Source organism: Corvus brachyrhynchos, unplaced genomic scaffold, assembly GCF_000691975.1.
Source record: "Corvus brachyrhynchos isolate BGI_N302 unplaced genomic scaffold, ASM69197v1 scaffold80, whole genome shotgun sequence".
NCBI classification, from domain to species: Eukaryota; Metazoa; Chordata; class Aves; order Passeriformes; family Corvidae; genus Corvus; species Corvus brachyrhynchos.
In genome coordinates this window covers 6347253-6364364 of record NW_008236769.1, presented here as the reverse complement: position 1 = coordinate 6364364, position 17112 = coordinate 6347253, and the positions used below count along the sequence as shown (strand labels likewise).

Sequence of the window (17112 nt, the reverse complement as noted above, 5' to 3'; positions counted from 1 at the left end):
CAAAGTGAGATCAGAATAACCATTGCAGTTAATAACAAGGACACTACACTCACTGCACAAACCACCTCAGATGCTTTCTCTTCAACTATGTCATTGCTGAGGTTAGTGTAGTTGCAGCAAATGTTTGATGTGGGTATCAAACATATTAAATGCTTGAACTCTCAGAGTTTCCCACCCAAATTGTTTTAAGTGTAAAATGATTTCATTTCAGTTGACACAGTGATGTCTCTCTATGTGATCAACATCTCAGCATTGTTTAATTAGGTGCCCAGCAGATTTAATAGGGTTTTTAGTTATCACTCACTGTGACAGAGGTGTTTCGATTCCACATAGTCCCCACATCTGCATCTTAGTCACCTGAGTGAGTTTCTTCTCCTTAAGAGGTGATGGAAGAAGATTGACACCTCTTAATGGTTAAAAAAACACATAAAGGTCAGAAGGCTGAGGTCTTTCCATGAACTGTTGAGATTACTTCTTGCATCTAATTTCCTAACTTGAATGTCTCATTTAAGTGACTAAAGTTACAATGGATGAATCTAGGTCCAAGTGAATTTTCAATTAATTAGATGAGCAGTTAATCACTCCTGCTATCCACCAAATAGTTGTTAACAATGTCTCAGTTACTAGCCTGGTGACATGCAGTTGAGTTATCTAATTCATCTGCCCACAAAGGTTACAATATTTAAAATATGATGGTGGTTCTCTTTTGGGCTTTTATGGATGTCTGTGGATTTCCTCCATAATATATTTTCAGCTGTTTAGGTAACATAATTGACAGTATTGTTGGTTTGAAAGATTGCATCTGTAATCTTGCACAGACAACGTTATGCAAGTAAACACTCAATGAGCTTTTGAAATTAAGGGATAAGGTATAATTTAACATAAGATTCTTTCAATGCAGCAAAATTGTGATTTACTATGATCTCATAGAAAAAACCATTAGTACTATAGCTCTTGTATTTTTTGTATTTGAGGAGACATGCCCATGGCAAACTAAAGAAAATGAGCTTTCTATACAAAATTATAATTAAAGCATGTCTGACGTGTTAGTCTTCAATAATTGACATTATTTTGGTGGCTTATGTATAATAAAGCATGCTACTGGATTGCTGTCATCGAGAATGCAGCTCATCACAGCCTCAGCAAATTCTCTGAGGGCACCTTCTGGGCTGACACAATGTTATCCATGAGGCAGGGAGCTTGGGGTTCTCCTGGTATGGTATGTCCCTTTTTTCAGAAAAAAAGCAGCCTTCAAAATGGTTTATGCGACCACAGAAGAAGGTGTCTGTTCAAGAAGAATGAGAACTTCATTCTTGACTTCAGAGGTGCATTTCTGTGGTGAAGTACAGCTAAACACCCCTGAGCTCTGAAATGAGTTGTAATTTTAATCAACTCCAAAAAATAAGGAGGTAAAGTTCATTAAAAATCTATCCAAATCATGAAACTGTGGCCCATGCTACAAGTAAGTAATAATTAACTGAATTATTAGTTTCATTAGTCAATGGCAGGGCTAGGTTCGAATTTTGACTCCTAAACATTTCAAACCTCCTGCTCCCCCAATAATTGTTTCAAAGACCCATAATGATGTGACCACCAAAAAAAATACTCAAAGAAATGACTATGGGAAGCAACATTGGGGCAATTAAGATGGGGAATGAAGACCTCTGTGTCCTTACTATCTGGACAGAATGAAGCATTTATTAGCATATTGTATCTTTTAGATACCATTTTGAGTTTATTGCACTCCTAACAGATCAGGCATAGAGTACAGTGAGCCTACATACCAGTGAGAGGGTGCTTTCCAGTTTATGTGCCAGATATTGAGAAGAATGGTTTCCTAAGTTCTTGATATGACCTTGATATGACCTTTCAGGAAAGTAGTTCATGGGTAATATCTTAGCAATGGAAAAATCTATGCATATAGAGAATTCTTCTATTTCACTTATATCCCTTTTGTTTACAATTGTTACTTCCAATATTTATTCTAGATTTTTAGTATTAAGTTTCAAATTTTTTACAGGAGAACTTATCATAATTTTGAATTTTGGTGTTATTTTAATATCTGTTTAAATTATTTCAACAGAAAGTAAAATGTACACTTTTGTAATAATTAATAATTTTGAATTATCTCATCAATAATAAAATAATCCCCATGAAGTCACCATAGTGCAGATACTCAGTGACATGGGCAGTTGCTTCCAAGCTGAATTTTGTACTTCTGCATGTTGTGTTTGTAGGTGGCTTTTCTGGAGTGAGAAGCTCTGATGAGCTCCGTAGAGTCCAGGAAGGAAGTGGCATCTGTTATTGCCTGTTCACTACAGAGAGGTTTTACAGCACCCCACCATTTCAAGAGTTTCATGGAAAGAGGAAAATATGCTTCCTTCAGGCTTGGCTGGACTCAAAATTAGCTGCTGTTATTCCTTCATGAGTTCATCTTTCTCTTGTTAGCAGTTTTGCATCATGAAAAGAGCCTGGTATTACACATTCAGTGTTGTAATTTTTGTCAACTTGGTGATTATACTGCCTTTGTGGTAAAAAGTTCTCGACATACAAGTTTTAAACTGTCCTCTGCTTGACCTACCTTAAGGCACATTTCTTTGGTTTCAGAAAACAACAAGAATTTCTGTTCTGTTTTAAATCTTACTTATTATGAAGCTTCTCTGTTTTCAAAATAGCCTCTCTAAACATAACTTATTTTTAAAAGAGTCTTTAAATTTAAACAGCCATCCCAAAAGGCACAGCAACGTATTAATAGCTCTTGGAGAGACAACTTTTGTCTTTCTGAATTTGGCACAGACATGGTATAAGTATTGTCAGATAACAACTTCCCCAATTAACATAAATAGCATATGCTCAAATGGCTTTTGTTCCCAGTATGGAAACCACTGAAGTTGTTTGATTTTTTGGATACATGAAACATTTTACTAGTCATTCAATATGGTTATCTGGAGGTTGTTATTTCTAGATTAATAATATAAGGAATATTGGCAAACACAGTTCTGAAAAGGGATTTGTCATCTTAAGCATCTCAAGAGGAACACATGATTAATGTGTTGAATTGAAACAGGAGTTGGATGAAAGCAAGCACCAGGTTATGTATGTAAAATATTTTCCCACCATTCCTGATTTCCTCCAAGTCTCTAGAGAATTCTAGAGAACTGGTATATATAAATGTTTAGTATATAATTATTTTTTCATAGCATTAACCTAAGAATGTGTGGAGATTTTGCCTTGAAAAAAAGGATGTGTGCAGGATGATATTTACTGCTTTATTTTCCTGTCCTGTTAATAAACCCCTGCATTTCTCTTTGCTTTTCAGACATAATGCCCTCACATTACTTTTGATACAGTGCCCTATCCTTGTAAGACAAACGTTGCTTTCAAACCTTTTTTTTCTGAGGTAGCAATCATGTCCTAAAAGCAAATGTTTGGTACTAGAGGAAGGAATGCTGTTGACAAAAGAAGCTGTTTTAAATGTTGGTGAAATCTATACAAGCCTTTTGTAATAGTCTTCTACTTTTTATCTAGAGATTTCTACCATACACACTGCATATGTTAAAAAGACTCTTAGCAGCTAATGAATATATTTAAAAGAACATAATACAAAACACTGTAAGAAGTGAAGACAAGCTAGAAATTACTCCCTTTACTCATTTTACATGTGTGTATAGCCTTTGTATTAACCCACAGAAAGGCTATCTCCTGGGCACTGGTCTTAGCCAAGCACCTGACAGAAAACAAAAGCCTGATGAAATTTTTTCAATTAGTTTGAATTCATTCCTCTGTAAAAAAAAACCAAAAAACCAGAGAAAACCAAGAGATACAGAAATATTATTTTGAAATAAGTAGGTGTGGAGATGCATTTATAGCAACTTGGCTTTCTGAGAATAAATCATATAAATACTGTTACTATCCATTTTTGTGTCAATCTTTATTCTCCTCCTCTTTCTAGAACTGTGTAAAATCTGTGCTGACAGCTAAACAAATTCCTAGGAGCATAACTTAGACAAGCTAAGCTCTTCTTCTAACTCTGCTATCCTGCTGCCTACCTGCTCTTAATTTCTACTTAGTTGATTTGAGAAGGAATACAGTGTTTCTCTGTTAAATAGGATTCCGAGAGTATTGAGACCAAACTGCTAAACTTTAGATGATCACTTAAAGTTAGAAGATGGAATTGAGAATTGACATCAAGTGCACTTGTGTCTGCTGAAGCCTAGCTGAAGCAAACGGTGCTTTCATACACTAAAATGCAGCGAATGAATGTCTGCTTGTGGTTTTCCTATCCACTCTTGGCTCCTGTGGCAGTTTTCATTACAAAAATTTTCGCCTGAAATAATATTTTACTGGGTTTTTTACACACAGAGGTGGTACCTCCACCTGATATGGGGGAGGTATAGCTAAGCTCACATCTCTGTTGCCCATATTTGTATAGGAAACTTGGCCCCAAACTACACAATGGTATGTATGATCTCCTCCACATATGCAGTCTTGGGAAATGACGCATCAAACACCTACTGCAGGTATTTATTTTGCAGTCAGCATCCATTAGTTTTTGCCACACATTTTTGTATCCTTGTTTGTGGTAATTCTGGTCATCTTACCTGAGTGAAGAGGAATAATTTCATGTTCTTTGTAAATTCATTAGTGATGTGCATTAGTCACATATCATCACTGGAAAACTATTTCTGCTGAATTTTTCTCAAGTTGCCCAGCAGAATTTACAATTTCATAGCAGTGTCTGTGTTATAAATGGATATTTTATTTCCTGTTGTAACAGAATGCAACAGCAATTAAGAGTGGGGAGAACAATTTCTGCAGTTTGTCCTTGGACAGGTTCTACTAATTTAATTTGGTTTTGAGTTTTTGGAATACAGTACTCAGCTGCAGCTCAGTCTGTGGCTTGCTAAAGAATTTTGGGCAGTGTTTGGAGGCTGATGAAGCTCTCTATAACTACCTGATGCTCCTAGAAACATTGGTAGGTTCTTGAAGCAGGGACAGGAAATGGTCTTTTATGCACAAATTACCCCTCCCCAGAGATGAGTAATTTATTTCTATGATGAAAAGCTCTTTTATTAATACTTGTATTTACTTCAAACCCATTTTTACACCATATATTTAGAATAACAACAACCAAAGTCTTCATGCAATTCCTCACCTGATAACTGTACAATCTGAAAATATCTGTATGACAAAGTATCATGAAAACACCAGCACATGAAGGAAAGATTATTATGAATTCAGATGGGTTGTCACATGTGTATCTGCTTTAGAAGTACCAATACTACACTCCTCTCTTTCCATTCACCCCCACTCCCTGAATTTTTCCCTGTGCCTTCTTATTTAGAAGAGAATGTGTTAATCTGCATTAAAAAAAAAAAAAAAAGAAAAGAAAAGAAAAAAAGAGTAGTCTTTATTTCCTGTGATTTTCTGTAATTTTCCTTTAGATTCAAACCTCTAAATTATATAGGAAAATATGGTGCCACATTCACATGCAAACTATTTTTAGAGAACATGAATAATTACACCAGATGGTTGTTTAATTCTCTTGGCATTATCTCTACTGTACATTTATGGCTTAAAGTAATATTTCCTTACACTTTTCAATAGCTGTGGAAGGTCATGGGTAAGTCCTGTTCCATTATTTACATCTGATCCCTTTTACAGACATATTTCAATGATACAGCTGTTGCTGGACTACAGAGATGCTGATCTGCAGGCTTATAATAAACTATTCAGCTCTTAGAGACAAAGAAGTATGTTCATAAGAAAACTTTACATCTCTGATAGCAGATTGTTGTTAGTGTTTTATATACAAAGGAGCACTACTCGTTCTATGATTGCCTTCATTTAATCTTCCAGGATTTACTAAAATTACTCCTTTCCACTGCATCTTCATTTTATGCAGCAGTAAGAACAGGAGAGGTGTTTCTTCACATTCTGTATACCTTGACTGTGCTCTGAGGATGTGCAGAGGAAATTTCTGCACTTCAGTCTCTTTGGTTGCTTAGTGAAATTGCCTAGGCAATTACTTCCTTCTAAACTCCTAAACATTTGGACCAGTGTAAAAGATTTATTCTTTAGGTGTTATTTCTGAAAGCCACAGATTGTTATGTGTCAAAGTTAATGCAACTGATGTAGAGAGCTTAAAAGCACATATTCTCAGGAAGTATCTGGCACTAGACTGTGGAGGATGAAAATTTTGTATCAAAAGAACTTTAGAATTGTATTTTTGTTCTGTTCTGGAACAAAAATAAAACCTTTCAGACACTTACATAGGAAGGGAAATATATCAAAGTATCTGGCTTTGGCTCCAAAATGCAAGTAATTCTGTTTAATAAGTGTATTTATAACCCATGTTGCTTAGAGAGCTGGCCTTAGTCATAGAAGCCATCTGTTGTGTTTAATTCTTTAAATTTTGATCCAGCATTTCTCTGGAGAAGGCAGAATAAGCCTTTGCTTTTGTTGCCTTGCTCTGACTATTGTCCTAACTGTGGTTATAGGTTATTATTTTGGCTCTAATGAATATGTTGGTATATTTTCATTTTGTTAGAAAGGTCCTGATGGTTCAGCTAAGTCTGAGCTATGGTGGCATGTAACAAAAGAGAAATCCTGGTGATTTTTGATCCTTCTGAAGCTGGAAGCATCTGAGCAACCCAGTAACAGGCTTGCACTCAGACAAATTTGGCTAAATTCAGCATAATAAAAATATATTTGGCTGATTTCTCCTTCTATATATTTCTGTGCACCTGCAAGTTATGTGCAACAAGCAAAAAATTTGCACTCCATGCAGCAATTGACCTTTTATTATCCTCACCCCCAGCAGAGGGTCTGGGCTATGAAAAGAAACCTAGTTTAGGAGGGGAGGGGAAGGGGAAGGGTTTTTCAGCACTGCTTTGGTAATTTGGTATCAGTATGAAATTTCATATCTTACAGATAATTGGTGTATTTGGGATTTTAATAATTAAAATTTCATCATTTCCTAAATGCTTGTGTTCAAGGACAGCTCTGTCTAAAAGGAATCTGACTAAATACATATTTGTAGACTAGGTGTCAAGAAATGAAAATATATGGTATTGTTACTGGCTTACTGTGTACTTTTCTTCTTGTGAACAGCATGTAAGTGAGGTGTGTGTGAAACATTTGACAGTTAACTCATAGTTCAAGAAGCCTTTGGACACTGCTCCCAGGAACATGGTGTTATTCTTGGGGCTGCCCTGTGCAGCACCAGGAGTTGGATTCGATGATCCTTGTGGGTCCCTTCCAGCCCAGGATATTCTATGATTCTAACTCAGGACATATGGATGAAAGCATTAGCTCGTTTCCAGGTTTTATTGCAAATGAGAACTGAGTCTAGATTCAAGTTATGTCAGTTTATCTGTATGATTTATTATTCTTGTGACACTATCTCTCCTTGTCTGTGTTAGAGGACGTGTTTCTTTCTGGATCGGTATTGAGTCCACTGGGAGGATAAATCAAACATTTTGAGCCATTTCAGTGAAGATCTTCAGGTGACCAGAGCATTCTCCAGACCATAAGGTAACAGTGGGTGCTTCCTTGGTGGAGAGGATACATTTGGGGAAAGTAAGAAAAAGTTCTGCAGTGTAATGTCAGCTATGTAAATCAACTACCTGACCTCCCTTGTACTTTCTGTGCATGTAAGACACGACTGCAATTCCTCTACATTTGTTCTTTTTCTTATCTTGGTTGGGAGGCATTGTTTCCACCCTAACCTAGAGTAACTTCCTAACTCCCATCAAACCTGTCTACTTTATGCATTCAAGAAATGTTAGAAATAGAAAAGACAAAATGTGGCAACATACATCAAGCTCATTAATTCTCAACCGATTTTAAATATACTGAAAAAGTGTGACATGTTGATGCAAAAGGACCTTATACTTGGCATATGGTGAAGACAAATGCAGGACAGCTGCAAATGTTGATGTGCAACATAGAAAACAAACTGTGGCTAGAAAACTATATCTGTCTCTTAAATTATAAATTCTCACCATCACTCAAAGCTAAAAGAAATTCCACATCATTGTCATTACAGTTCCCACATATATGACTTTTTTATCACCTTATCTAAGAGAAGCTCTCATTTTAAATAGAAACATGAAACATCCAGATAGATTATCTAATTAAGTTTGTAACTGCAATATAAACTACGACATAAAAGGAAGAAATATGAGCTAAACCCCAGGGTTAATTGCTGTTTAGAGCTCTAAGGTAACAGAGTTGGACTGCTCACTTCACAGGGTTGTTTTATCTTGCTGAGAGCTGACAGAAGCCTCCATGCAGTACACTGTGTTCTGCACTGTCAGGTCAAATGTGAATATCCTGTTCATAAAAAACACTAGTGGAACTGTAATAATTTTTTTCTCAAAATTATGAACTTTCAACAAACAGCAAACATGATGTTTAAATCTCTTTTATCACTGATTAACAGAATTGTCAGGAATCGGATAAGCATCAGAGCTGATATATTAAGATTGAAGGTTAATGAAGTGAAGACTAAATTGCAAGCTTTATTGGCTTTTGTGTGGACCTGGAAGGTCTTTTATTTCTTTCACAAACAAAACAAAATTTGCAAAAAAATTTAGAAGATGCTGCAAATCTAATTATCAGAGTTATACTAGCTCAGTTACACTGGCAATTGGACTCACCATTGTGTTGCAATAGAACTTCTCTCTTCACTTTAATTTAACCAGGAATATATGTGATGAAAACATATTAGGCAACGACCCTCAAAAAAATGTCTTGTAGACTCTTCTTATAGTGGGGAACTCTAGTTAAGTAGTGTACTAAAAGCTTGTGTATTTCCTTTAATACTGCTACCGTTAAAGTAGGAATACTTCATCCAATGCTGTACATCACCTTGGCACTCTTCATCTTGGGGCAGAATCCTCTGACATCAGATCTCTGTCTTCACCTGTGGAAGAATCATTCCTCTTGTTCATTTTTTTGACTATTATATCAGCTCCAAGAAACATTCCTGATATTTGATATTGGTTATGATATTTGAGAAGCTCAAATTATGTTATGATATTTGAGAAGCTCAAGCCCAAAGCTTTCCCACCTACAAAGCATTACATTCTGCACATTGATTCTGTTTTCTGCTTAACAACAGAGAACTATCTCAAAACAGACTGGTAAGTGGCTAAGTGGTAACTTAATGCTGAGGGTTGAAAATGCTGTAAGTGTGTCACAGCACAGTAATATTATTGCCTAGAAGTAAACAACAGAACTTAAAAGATGCTATAATTTTCTTTCCATAATGCACCTTTAATCACAGTTTTATTGTACCTTCAGCATTTATTAAGGCAATAATGCAATAATTACTACCAGAGTCATCTAGTTAAAATGGAGCCCATATCACTTGCAGTAGGAGGATCAATATGCACTATCCCCAAATTGTCATAGTAAAGTAGCAAGTGATTTTCTATAGATAGGGCCAAATTCAACTCTCCATATTGCTCCAGACAACTTAGGAAGAACTTCAAATAGCTGTATCAGATTTGGAACTGGACCAAATGGTACTGTGGGCAGGTGTCACTATCTTTTTTTAAAGGGATTTATCCAGCTTCCCTAAAATTCATTTGAACAAAATCTGTTAATCTGCCATGTAGGTAGTGTTTGAAAATTTGATGGATGGATCATATTTTCTGATATTAGTAGAAAAGGAGACTTTCTCTCCACAGAAAAGGTTGTAAGATTTGTGTGGAACGCACCTTCTTCCTTTGTCAAGGCAGTTGAAAGATTACTATAATAATACCTAATGCTAGACTAGAGGCAAAGGATTACAAAGTGCATCCTTGGCCCTCCCAGGCTATCCCTGAAGATAATGCAGCATTCTGCATGGAAGGAACTGATGTTTTCATTTCGGTCCTGATTAGACAGGGACCTCCACTGCACACCAAACAGAAACCATCGCACAAAGCAAACTGCTGGCCTTGCCAACAAAACAGGGCAGAAGTCACCTGGCAGAAGCAGTACAGAAACATTTCTTCTTCCACACTTCTTCCTTGTTTCAGCTGCAGGGAGCAAATTTGCATCATTCTCACCCATGTTGGAACATCAAAAATGTTGCTTTAGGGGATCATTACTGACCCACACTGACTCTGGTACTGACCAGTGCAATAGGGATCCTCTGCAAAACCAGTTCTGGAATAAAATAGTGAAATCCTTTTGCTGGTAGACAATACTATATTCCCTCCGGGACATCCTTCTCCATAACTGAAATACATGACCCAGCATAAACACTTCTAATTTAATTCCTTTTTTAAATTACTTTGGCCCTGACATACAAACCTGCTTTTTAAAGGAATGCACAGTATTCTAAAATTGTAATGCATTCTAATCTTATTAAGGATTAAAAGATGTAAGATATCTAACCAGGCTTCATCCGTGTGCCTGATTTCTTCTGCAAGTTTCTGCATTACATTTCTAAAGTCAGCAAGGATCCAGCAATGAACAGCCCAACAGTTGTACAGACAGGTTCGAGTAGCAGAACTAGTTTTCACATTACAGGATAACTCAGACTGTTGCCAATATTTCTCCAAATCTCAGTAGGCTGTCTCCAAGGGTCAGCTAAATCAAACACCCCAAATGATTTTTTTCTATAATATCACATCTACTTTCTGGCAAGGCCTGGTAAAGAGACATATTCTTTGTCCTCATTTGTGGATTTGCATGATAAACATGCAGCTTTCTGAAAAACTTAGGTGCTTAAATCTGTGATGAGAAGATGCAATCTGGAAAGACCCATTTATCTGCCAGGATATGCTGCACTGCATCTGTAACTAGGCAGATTTACAATCAAAAACACATTCAGACTCACCAAGTTTACTGGTAGAATGGAAAATTTCAAAGACATCTTTAAATGGAATGAGAAAAGGCAATTTCTGTGAAACAAAACTATATTTCTGTAGGTAAGAAACGAGCAGTTGGCTTAATTAAATCAGTCATCAGGACTGAAGATTGTAGAAAACTTTGGGGGAGAGCATGCACTTACCAGATTAATTCTAACTAAGAAAGAAAATGTAAAATCAATACAGTCATTTCAGTCTGTATTTACTTCAGAGAGGGGAAGCCAAGGACAGGATATGTCAATGACCGGGGTGCACTTAGAGAAAGCATGACAGAAGATAATTTAACATGACTGTCACTAACCAGAAGATCCCAGGATGATGATATAAAATCATGACACATTTTAGTTGGTTTATCTGTACCTGTTTCCAAATATAGTCAGGAACCCGTTAAAGAATTCTGGTTTTGTTTTTTCATCTTATTTTTTACGTGTTGTTGAATTATTTCAGAGAGGCTGCATTCCCCCTCTGTGCATGGTGATGAGGACTGACCCTGAAGATTTGACATTTGCCTCTTATGATCGATCCCATGCTTATCAATCAAAGGGGTCAGCCTCAGGAATACATCTTTCTGACAGATGTCAAGCATGGCAGCACAGTGAGGAAAGAAGCTGAACCTGACACATTATCAAGAACACTGAGAAAAGGGACACCAGTCTTGATGGTCCAGTAGCTGGGACATGCAGCTACTGGGACAAGCATCACCAGCACCTTCTGCTGGTGGTCCTCTGAAGTCCTAATGCCAGGCTGAAAGCTCTTCCCACTTGCCACAGATTCTTCCTCCAATGACACAGCAATGCTGTTTGGTTACGTTCAAGTAAGTGAAGACAATGGAATTATGAGAAATACTATTATATACACACACACACACACACACACACACACGTGCAGAGGAATCTGTTGCAGATTTAAGTACATTGAATCCTATTTCATAGCAAGCTGAACCTGACACATTATCAAGAACACTGAGAAAAGGGACACCAGTCTTGATGGTCCAGTAGCTGGGACATGCAGCTACTGGGACAAGCATCACCAGCACCTTCTGCTGGTGGTCCTCTGAAGTCCTAATGCCAGGCTGAAAGCTCTTCCCACTTGCCACAGATTCTTCCTCCAATGACACAGCAATGCTGTTTGGTTACGTTCAAGTAAGTGAAGACAATGGAATTATGAGAAATACTATTATACACACACACACACACACACACACACGTGCAGAGGAATCTGTTGCAGATTTAAGTACATTGAATCCTATTTCATAGCAAATCAGACTGGGAGGGGTAAAATGTTTAATACTTTCAAATGTCTGGTCTTTTCCCTTCCAAGGCTTTGTGCCCTTTTGGCATGGGCAAGGAAATGGGACATAAATACGTTCTCTTATATTGAGCTTAGACACTGCTATATCAGGCAAAAAAAATGTATTTTAACATGGTACAATGTAAACTGAGACTGTTCAGATATTGCTATATATCTTGTCTGAATAGGATAAATTCCAATTCAGTGTTAGGAATGTAATACTTCCAGTCATCAAAGAGGTGGCTGAACACAAATGCATTATAACATGTCATTATTGTCAAAATTGCATTTAAGCCACTTTGAACTTCCAAACAGATCATTGCCCAGAAGTCATCCACTTTTTCTGAAGAAAGTACCAGTGTGTGTTAGCTTATATTATTAAAGCCTCATCTCCACTAAGATGCAGAGTCACACTGGCAAGTGAGGGAATCCCAAAAAACTCACTAGAGAAATGAGCCCCTGCCCTGGCTCCTCCCAGGGCTGTCAGAGGACAGCCATCAGTGCTCTGGGGATGATCACTTCACAGGTTGTAGTGAGGAGGTGAGGTGAGGAGGTTAATGCCTACCAGGTTTGGGTGTCATTGTGGGATGCTGTGGAAGAGCATCTTGAGATTATACGAGACCTCATTATGAGGTGTTTAGGGAAGGAACCAAAGGCACAGAAATGGAGAAATCATCATGCTTTGCAGAGGAACAAGCATGGAAACAGAGGGATAGGGATAAAAGGGGCTAGTGGCATATTAGCTGTCTACTGACCATGCCCTTGTCTGATCATGCCCTATGCCTGATCACTGCAGTCTGTCCTGTGTTCTCATCAAACTCCATTTCTAACTATTTTACTGGATGAGGGACTCTATATTCTGGTGCTGTTGGCATTCGCATGAGCGCAGATCTTTCTCTGTTGTCCTGTGTGGCTGGTTGTGTGCACATGCACACGTATTCCATGCAAGTGTGCCCACATGTGTATATGTACGTGCTCAGCCTCACTGCGGCTGCACATGGGGACACGGGTACAGCAGCTCTGTTACTGTAGGGTTACTGGATTTCACAAGTTTGAATGTTTTAATTTGACAAGCAACTAAAAAAGAGCTTTACTGTTAAAAGCTTCATTGTCTCTGGGATCATCACAGATTACTCTGTGTGGGTATTAGCCAAGTCTAATTAAGATAGTTCTGGAAAAAAAGAAAAACAATATCAAAATAGAAGAGTGTATTATACTGTCCCACTGAGATAGAATATATGAATTATCCTGTTAAATTGGCACATTAGCAATGCATTTCCCACCAAGGAACAAAGCCTGCTCTATCAAGAAACAGAAAAATATCTTTCTGCAAGACTATACAGTGTTTTGCCTGTACATAGTACAGGCCCCTATGGTACAGTGGTGAAACCTTGTAGCACTGGGTGTCTTGGAGAAAAAGAAAAAAAAATGCTAGAAAAAGAAGTTGAGGGTTACTATTTTGCAAATACATTATTGGGAGTTCTCTGCAAATGATGTGCGTTATCATCATCAATGTCTTGCAATTTCAATAGGTAATCATGTGCTCTTGTTACTATCTGGGTCAAAATAATAAATTCAAGAAAAGTGGAAAAGTGCATCAAATTAATGTATTCTTGTGACAAAATAGTGATGCAAACTGAAAGTTGTTTACAAGACATGCAAAAATCTGTTTTGTTCTGTTGCCTTATAAGGAGTACTCACAGCAAGGGATGAAATAGTTTAAACTGAAATATGAGAAAGAAAGGAGGTGCCTCTCTTTATAAAGCCAGCACTTCATTGATCCCTTGAAATTGTATATCACAAAAGGAAAAGCTTGCATCCTTGAAGAAAACAAGTCTCATTTAAATGACTGCATGAGTGAGACCAAGTTCTTCAAAGGCTTTGTCTCTGTTACAAAGTTCTATTGGCACAACTTTGTTCATAATGAGTCAGATATCCCAATGCAGCAATGCCTGTAAAGTCTCAGAAAGAGGCAGTCATGGCAAGTAGAATTCCTTTAGCAGTGAGGTTTGTGGTGGCAGACTGATTTGTCTTCCCTGCATTAAGCCTTCATCTGAAAATGCTGCTAGTTTCATGTAACTCAGGTTTTGTAGCATTGTATAAACATATCTGCTGTATCCCAGTGAGGTGTTCTTCCAAGATAGCTGTGGTGGAAATAGAGATATATCACAGAGGAAATAAGTCACCTTCAAAGTCAGTGTAAATGTAGAAGAATTAACTCATTCCTTGTTCCAGTCACAGACCCCATATGTCCCCCCAGAATAACACTCAAATTATTGAGAGTACACATGCCCATCTCTCACTTCTAATTTACATTAAAAGACACACTTCAACAAGAAGGCATAGAAAATGCTACATATTTTTGACTTTTATTTGGGGATCAAGATGTTAAATTTTTCACAGGTGGTTGAATTGCATGTTTTCCTCAATTTTCTGGGCACACTCTGGAGTCAGATTTGCACAGGTGCAGAGTACACACAGCTGTAAGTGAAGTCAATGAAAGCTGTTCTGTGGACACATGAAACGCTCTATAATTCTAAGTTGAATTGCATTTTTAACACTTTAAAGCCATATATTGAACTACTTCACTGACTTTTTTGGGGATAAGGAAATGATGAGCCATAGACATACACCTAGAGTAAAATCTTTCATGAAAAATAGTTGAAATTTGGCCAAATTACATGAAAGTGAAAAATAAGTTTTGCGTAACTGGGAAGTGTTAAGCATACTTAAGAAAATGTGACATAGTCCCAGTCTGACTTATGGTAACTGTTCTCAGAATCCCTATTGTTCATTATAAAAAGCTTTCTACTCTGGCAAAAAAAGTTTAGAATCAACTAACATAAGCCTATTTTCAATTCAAAATTAATGGCTGAGATATTTTCCTTCCAAATATTAAAAGCACTTAAAATGTCAGAAAGGCTAATTGACTATCAAACTTACATCAGTTAATGGCATTTTGCAGGTACTTAAGTTTAAAGAGATCCACATTTGTTTTGCTCTGCTCAACTCTTTGGGACCCTTATATTCTCCACTAATAAAAATTGCATTAATTGGAGAGAGAATATAACTTTTTGTAAGGTAAGAAGCAATCATCACTGTGTTTAAATTATGTAATGGATTTTTAATTCTCATCCTTAATTGCAATTTATACTTACGAGCCTGCTTCAAAAGGTCTGCCATCTTCTTTGATAGTATGTCATCTGGTCTGTGTAACATCACCTTGCAAGCTGAACTATGCATGCTGTGAGATTTGAAGATATGGAATATGTTTTCACATAATGACATCATTTCAGTGTTGCTAGCCATTAATAAAGAGAATGGTTAGGGCATCACTTTGGGGAAAGAGGGAGTTAACAAAATAAATTCGTGCAGAGCAAACTACAAAAGAGCATTTTCTTTAGTTTACATGGTTACTCCACAGTTTGTGGAGAATTAATTAGTATGGAAGTAGTATGGAAGTATGGAACAAAGAAGTATGGAAACCAATAATCTGAATTTCACAACCCAAAATTCCAGTCTAAGGTCCCTTGAGGCTGTAACTGAAATTGAAGCTCTATTTTTGTATTAAATGGAAGGTTGCTTATATTTAATGGAATAAACTCATGGCAGGCCTGGTGATCATAATAATCATAATGCCTGGTTTTACAACTATTTTGCTCTATGGTAAGTTGCATGGTAGGCATTTTTCAAGCAATATTCAAGACAATGGACAGAAAAGAAAATAAGAAAGGTGAATAAAAAATGTCAGAGCAAAAACAGGCGAACTAATTCCAATACAAATCAGTAGTACTGGAATATACTAGAAGAATTTGCAGTTGCAGTAGGTATACACAGTGCTATTATAGTGACACAGAATACCAAAAGACATCTCTTATGTATCTGTGTCTAAAGAGAATTAAACCTAAAAGAAACGTTTGGGCCCTTTTTGCATCCAAATATTCAAGGCTACACTGGAAAAACAAGTTCCTTCAAGGCACGCACATTCATTACGTGTACGTGAACATGAAACTTTTATGCTGTGTCTAAGTATAATGCCTTTGGAGCACACATTTTACATAGGAATAGTGCTCTGCTGCTGTTTGGAGGGCATAAACTTTGATCAGATTTCATTGAAAGACTGTCAGAGAATCCTCTAGTTAAAATTTCTTTTGGAGATAACAAAGTGAATTTGCCAACAAATGAAAAGCTGTTTGCTAGTCTTTCTCATGTAATTCCTCCCTCTTTTTAAATTTGACCAAATTTCATGTCAGTGAAGGTCATATAGTCATATAACCAGTGTAGCAAATTCAGAAGAGAGGAGGAAATACAGCGGGAAGGAAGAGGATATTTTCCTTTGTTCATACATTCACTTCACTGACATGGAATAGTGGGTAACAGTTTCTTCATTTTGGAAAATTGTTATATCAGTCTCAAAAGTATCTTCCAAAGATATATATTCACCAAAAGTGTTTTTGGTGTAGCCTGGACATTTCTTTAAAGGAAATAAGATATCACAACACTTGTTAATAATGTTTAAGCAAATATTTGAGCTGATTGGAGTATCAGTGGAAAATACACACAGAATAATTTAAGACCTTTTTTGTTTGTTTCTTCCTTAACTTTTTTTTTAAGAAAGTCTTAGTTAAAGTCAGGAAAATTCAGTAGAGTTTAAGGTAGCCAAGACAAGAAGAAAGACAATTTACAGTGCAGATATTGGAACAGTAAATTATAGGATGCTCTTATCTCAATCGATTTTCACCTGATTTAGTAGTAGAAAAGTTATCCTTCAAATGGAATCTAAAGGTACTGAGTTCTTAATTTCACTTTATTTTCGAATCACTTATGATCACAAGTTATAGTTGAGGTAACTACACTGGCTTTAGAAAAAATTCCCATTGAGTTTATTTTACCAGGTGTGGGTTTGGAGCTAAATCATAACATAATTCCTCTGGGATTCAGGAAGTCTAAGGCT

At 36.8% G+C, this 17112-nt stretch overlaps 1 long non-coding RNA gene across 1 annotated transcript in view; it reads left to right on the top strand.

The window, feature by feature from the left end:
- Positions 1–17112, top strand: part of LOC108445050 — a 69237-nt gene that overhangs the window by 7460 nt on the left and 44665 nt on the right. Inside the window, exon 2 of the long non-coding RNA XR_001859793.1 lies at positions 7425–7536. This is a non-coding gene — a long non-coding RNA (uncharacterized LOC108445050). The remainder of the gene's footprint in view (positions 1–7424; positions 7537–17112) is intronic.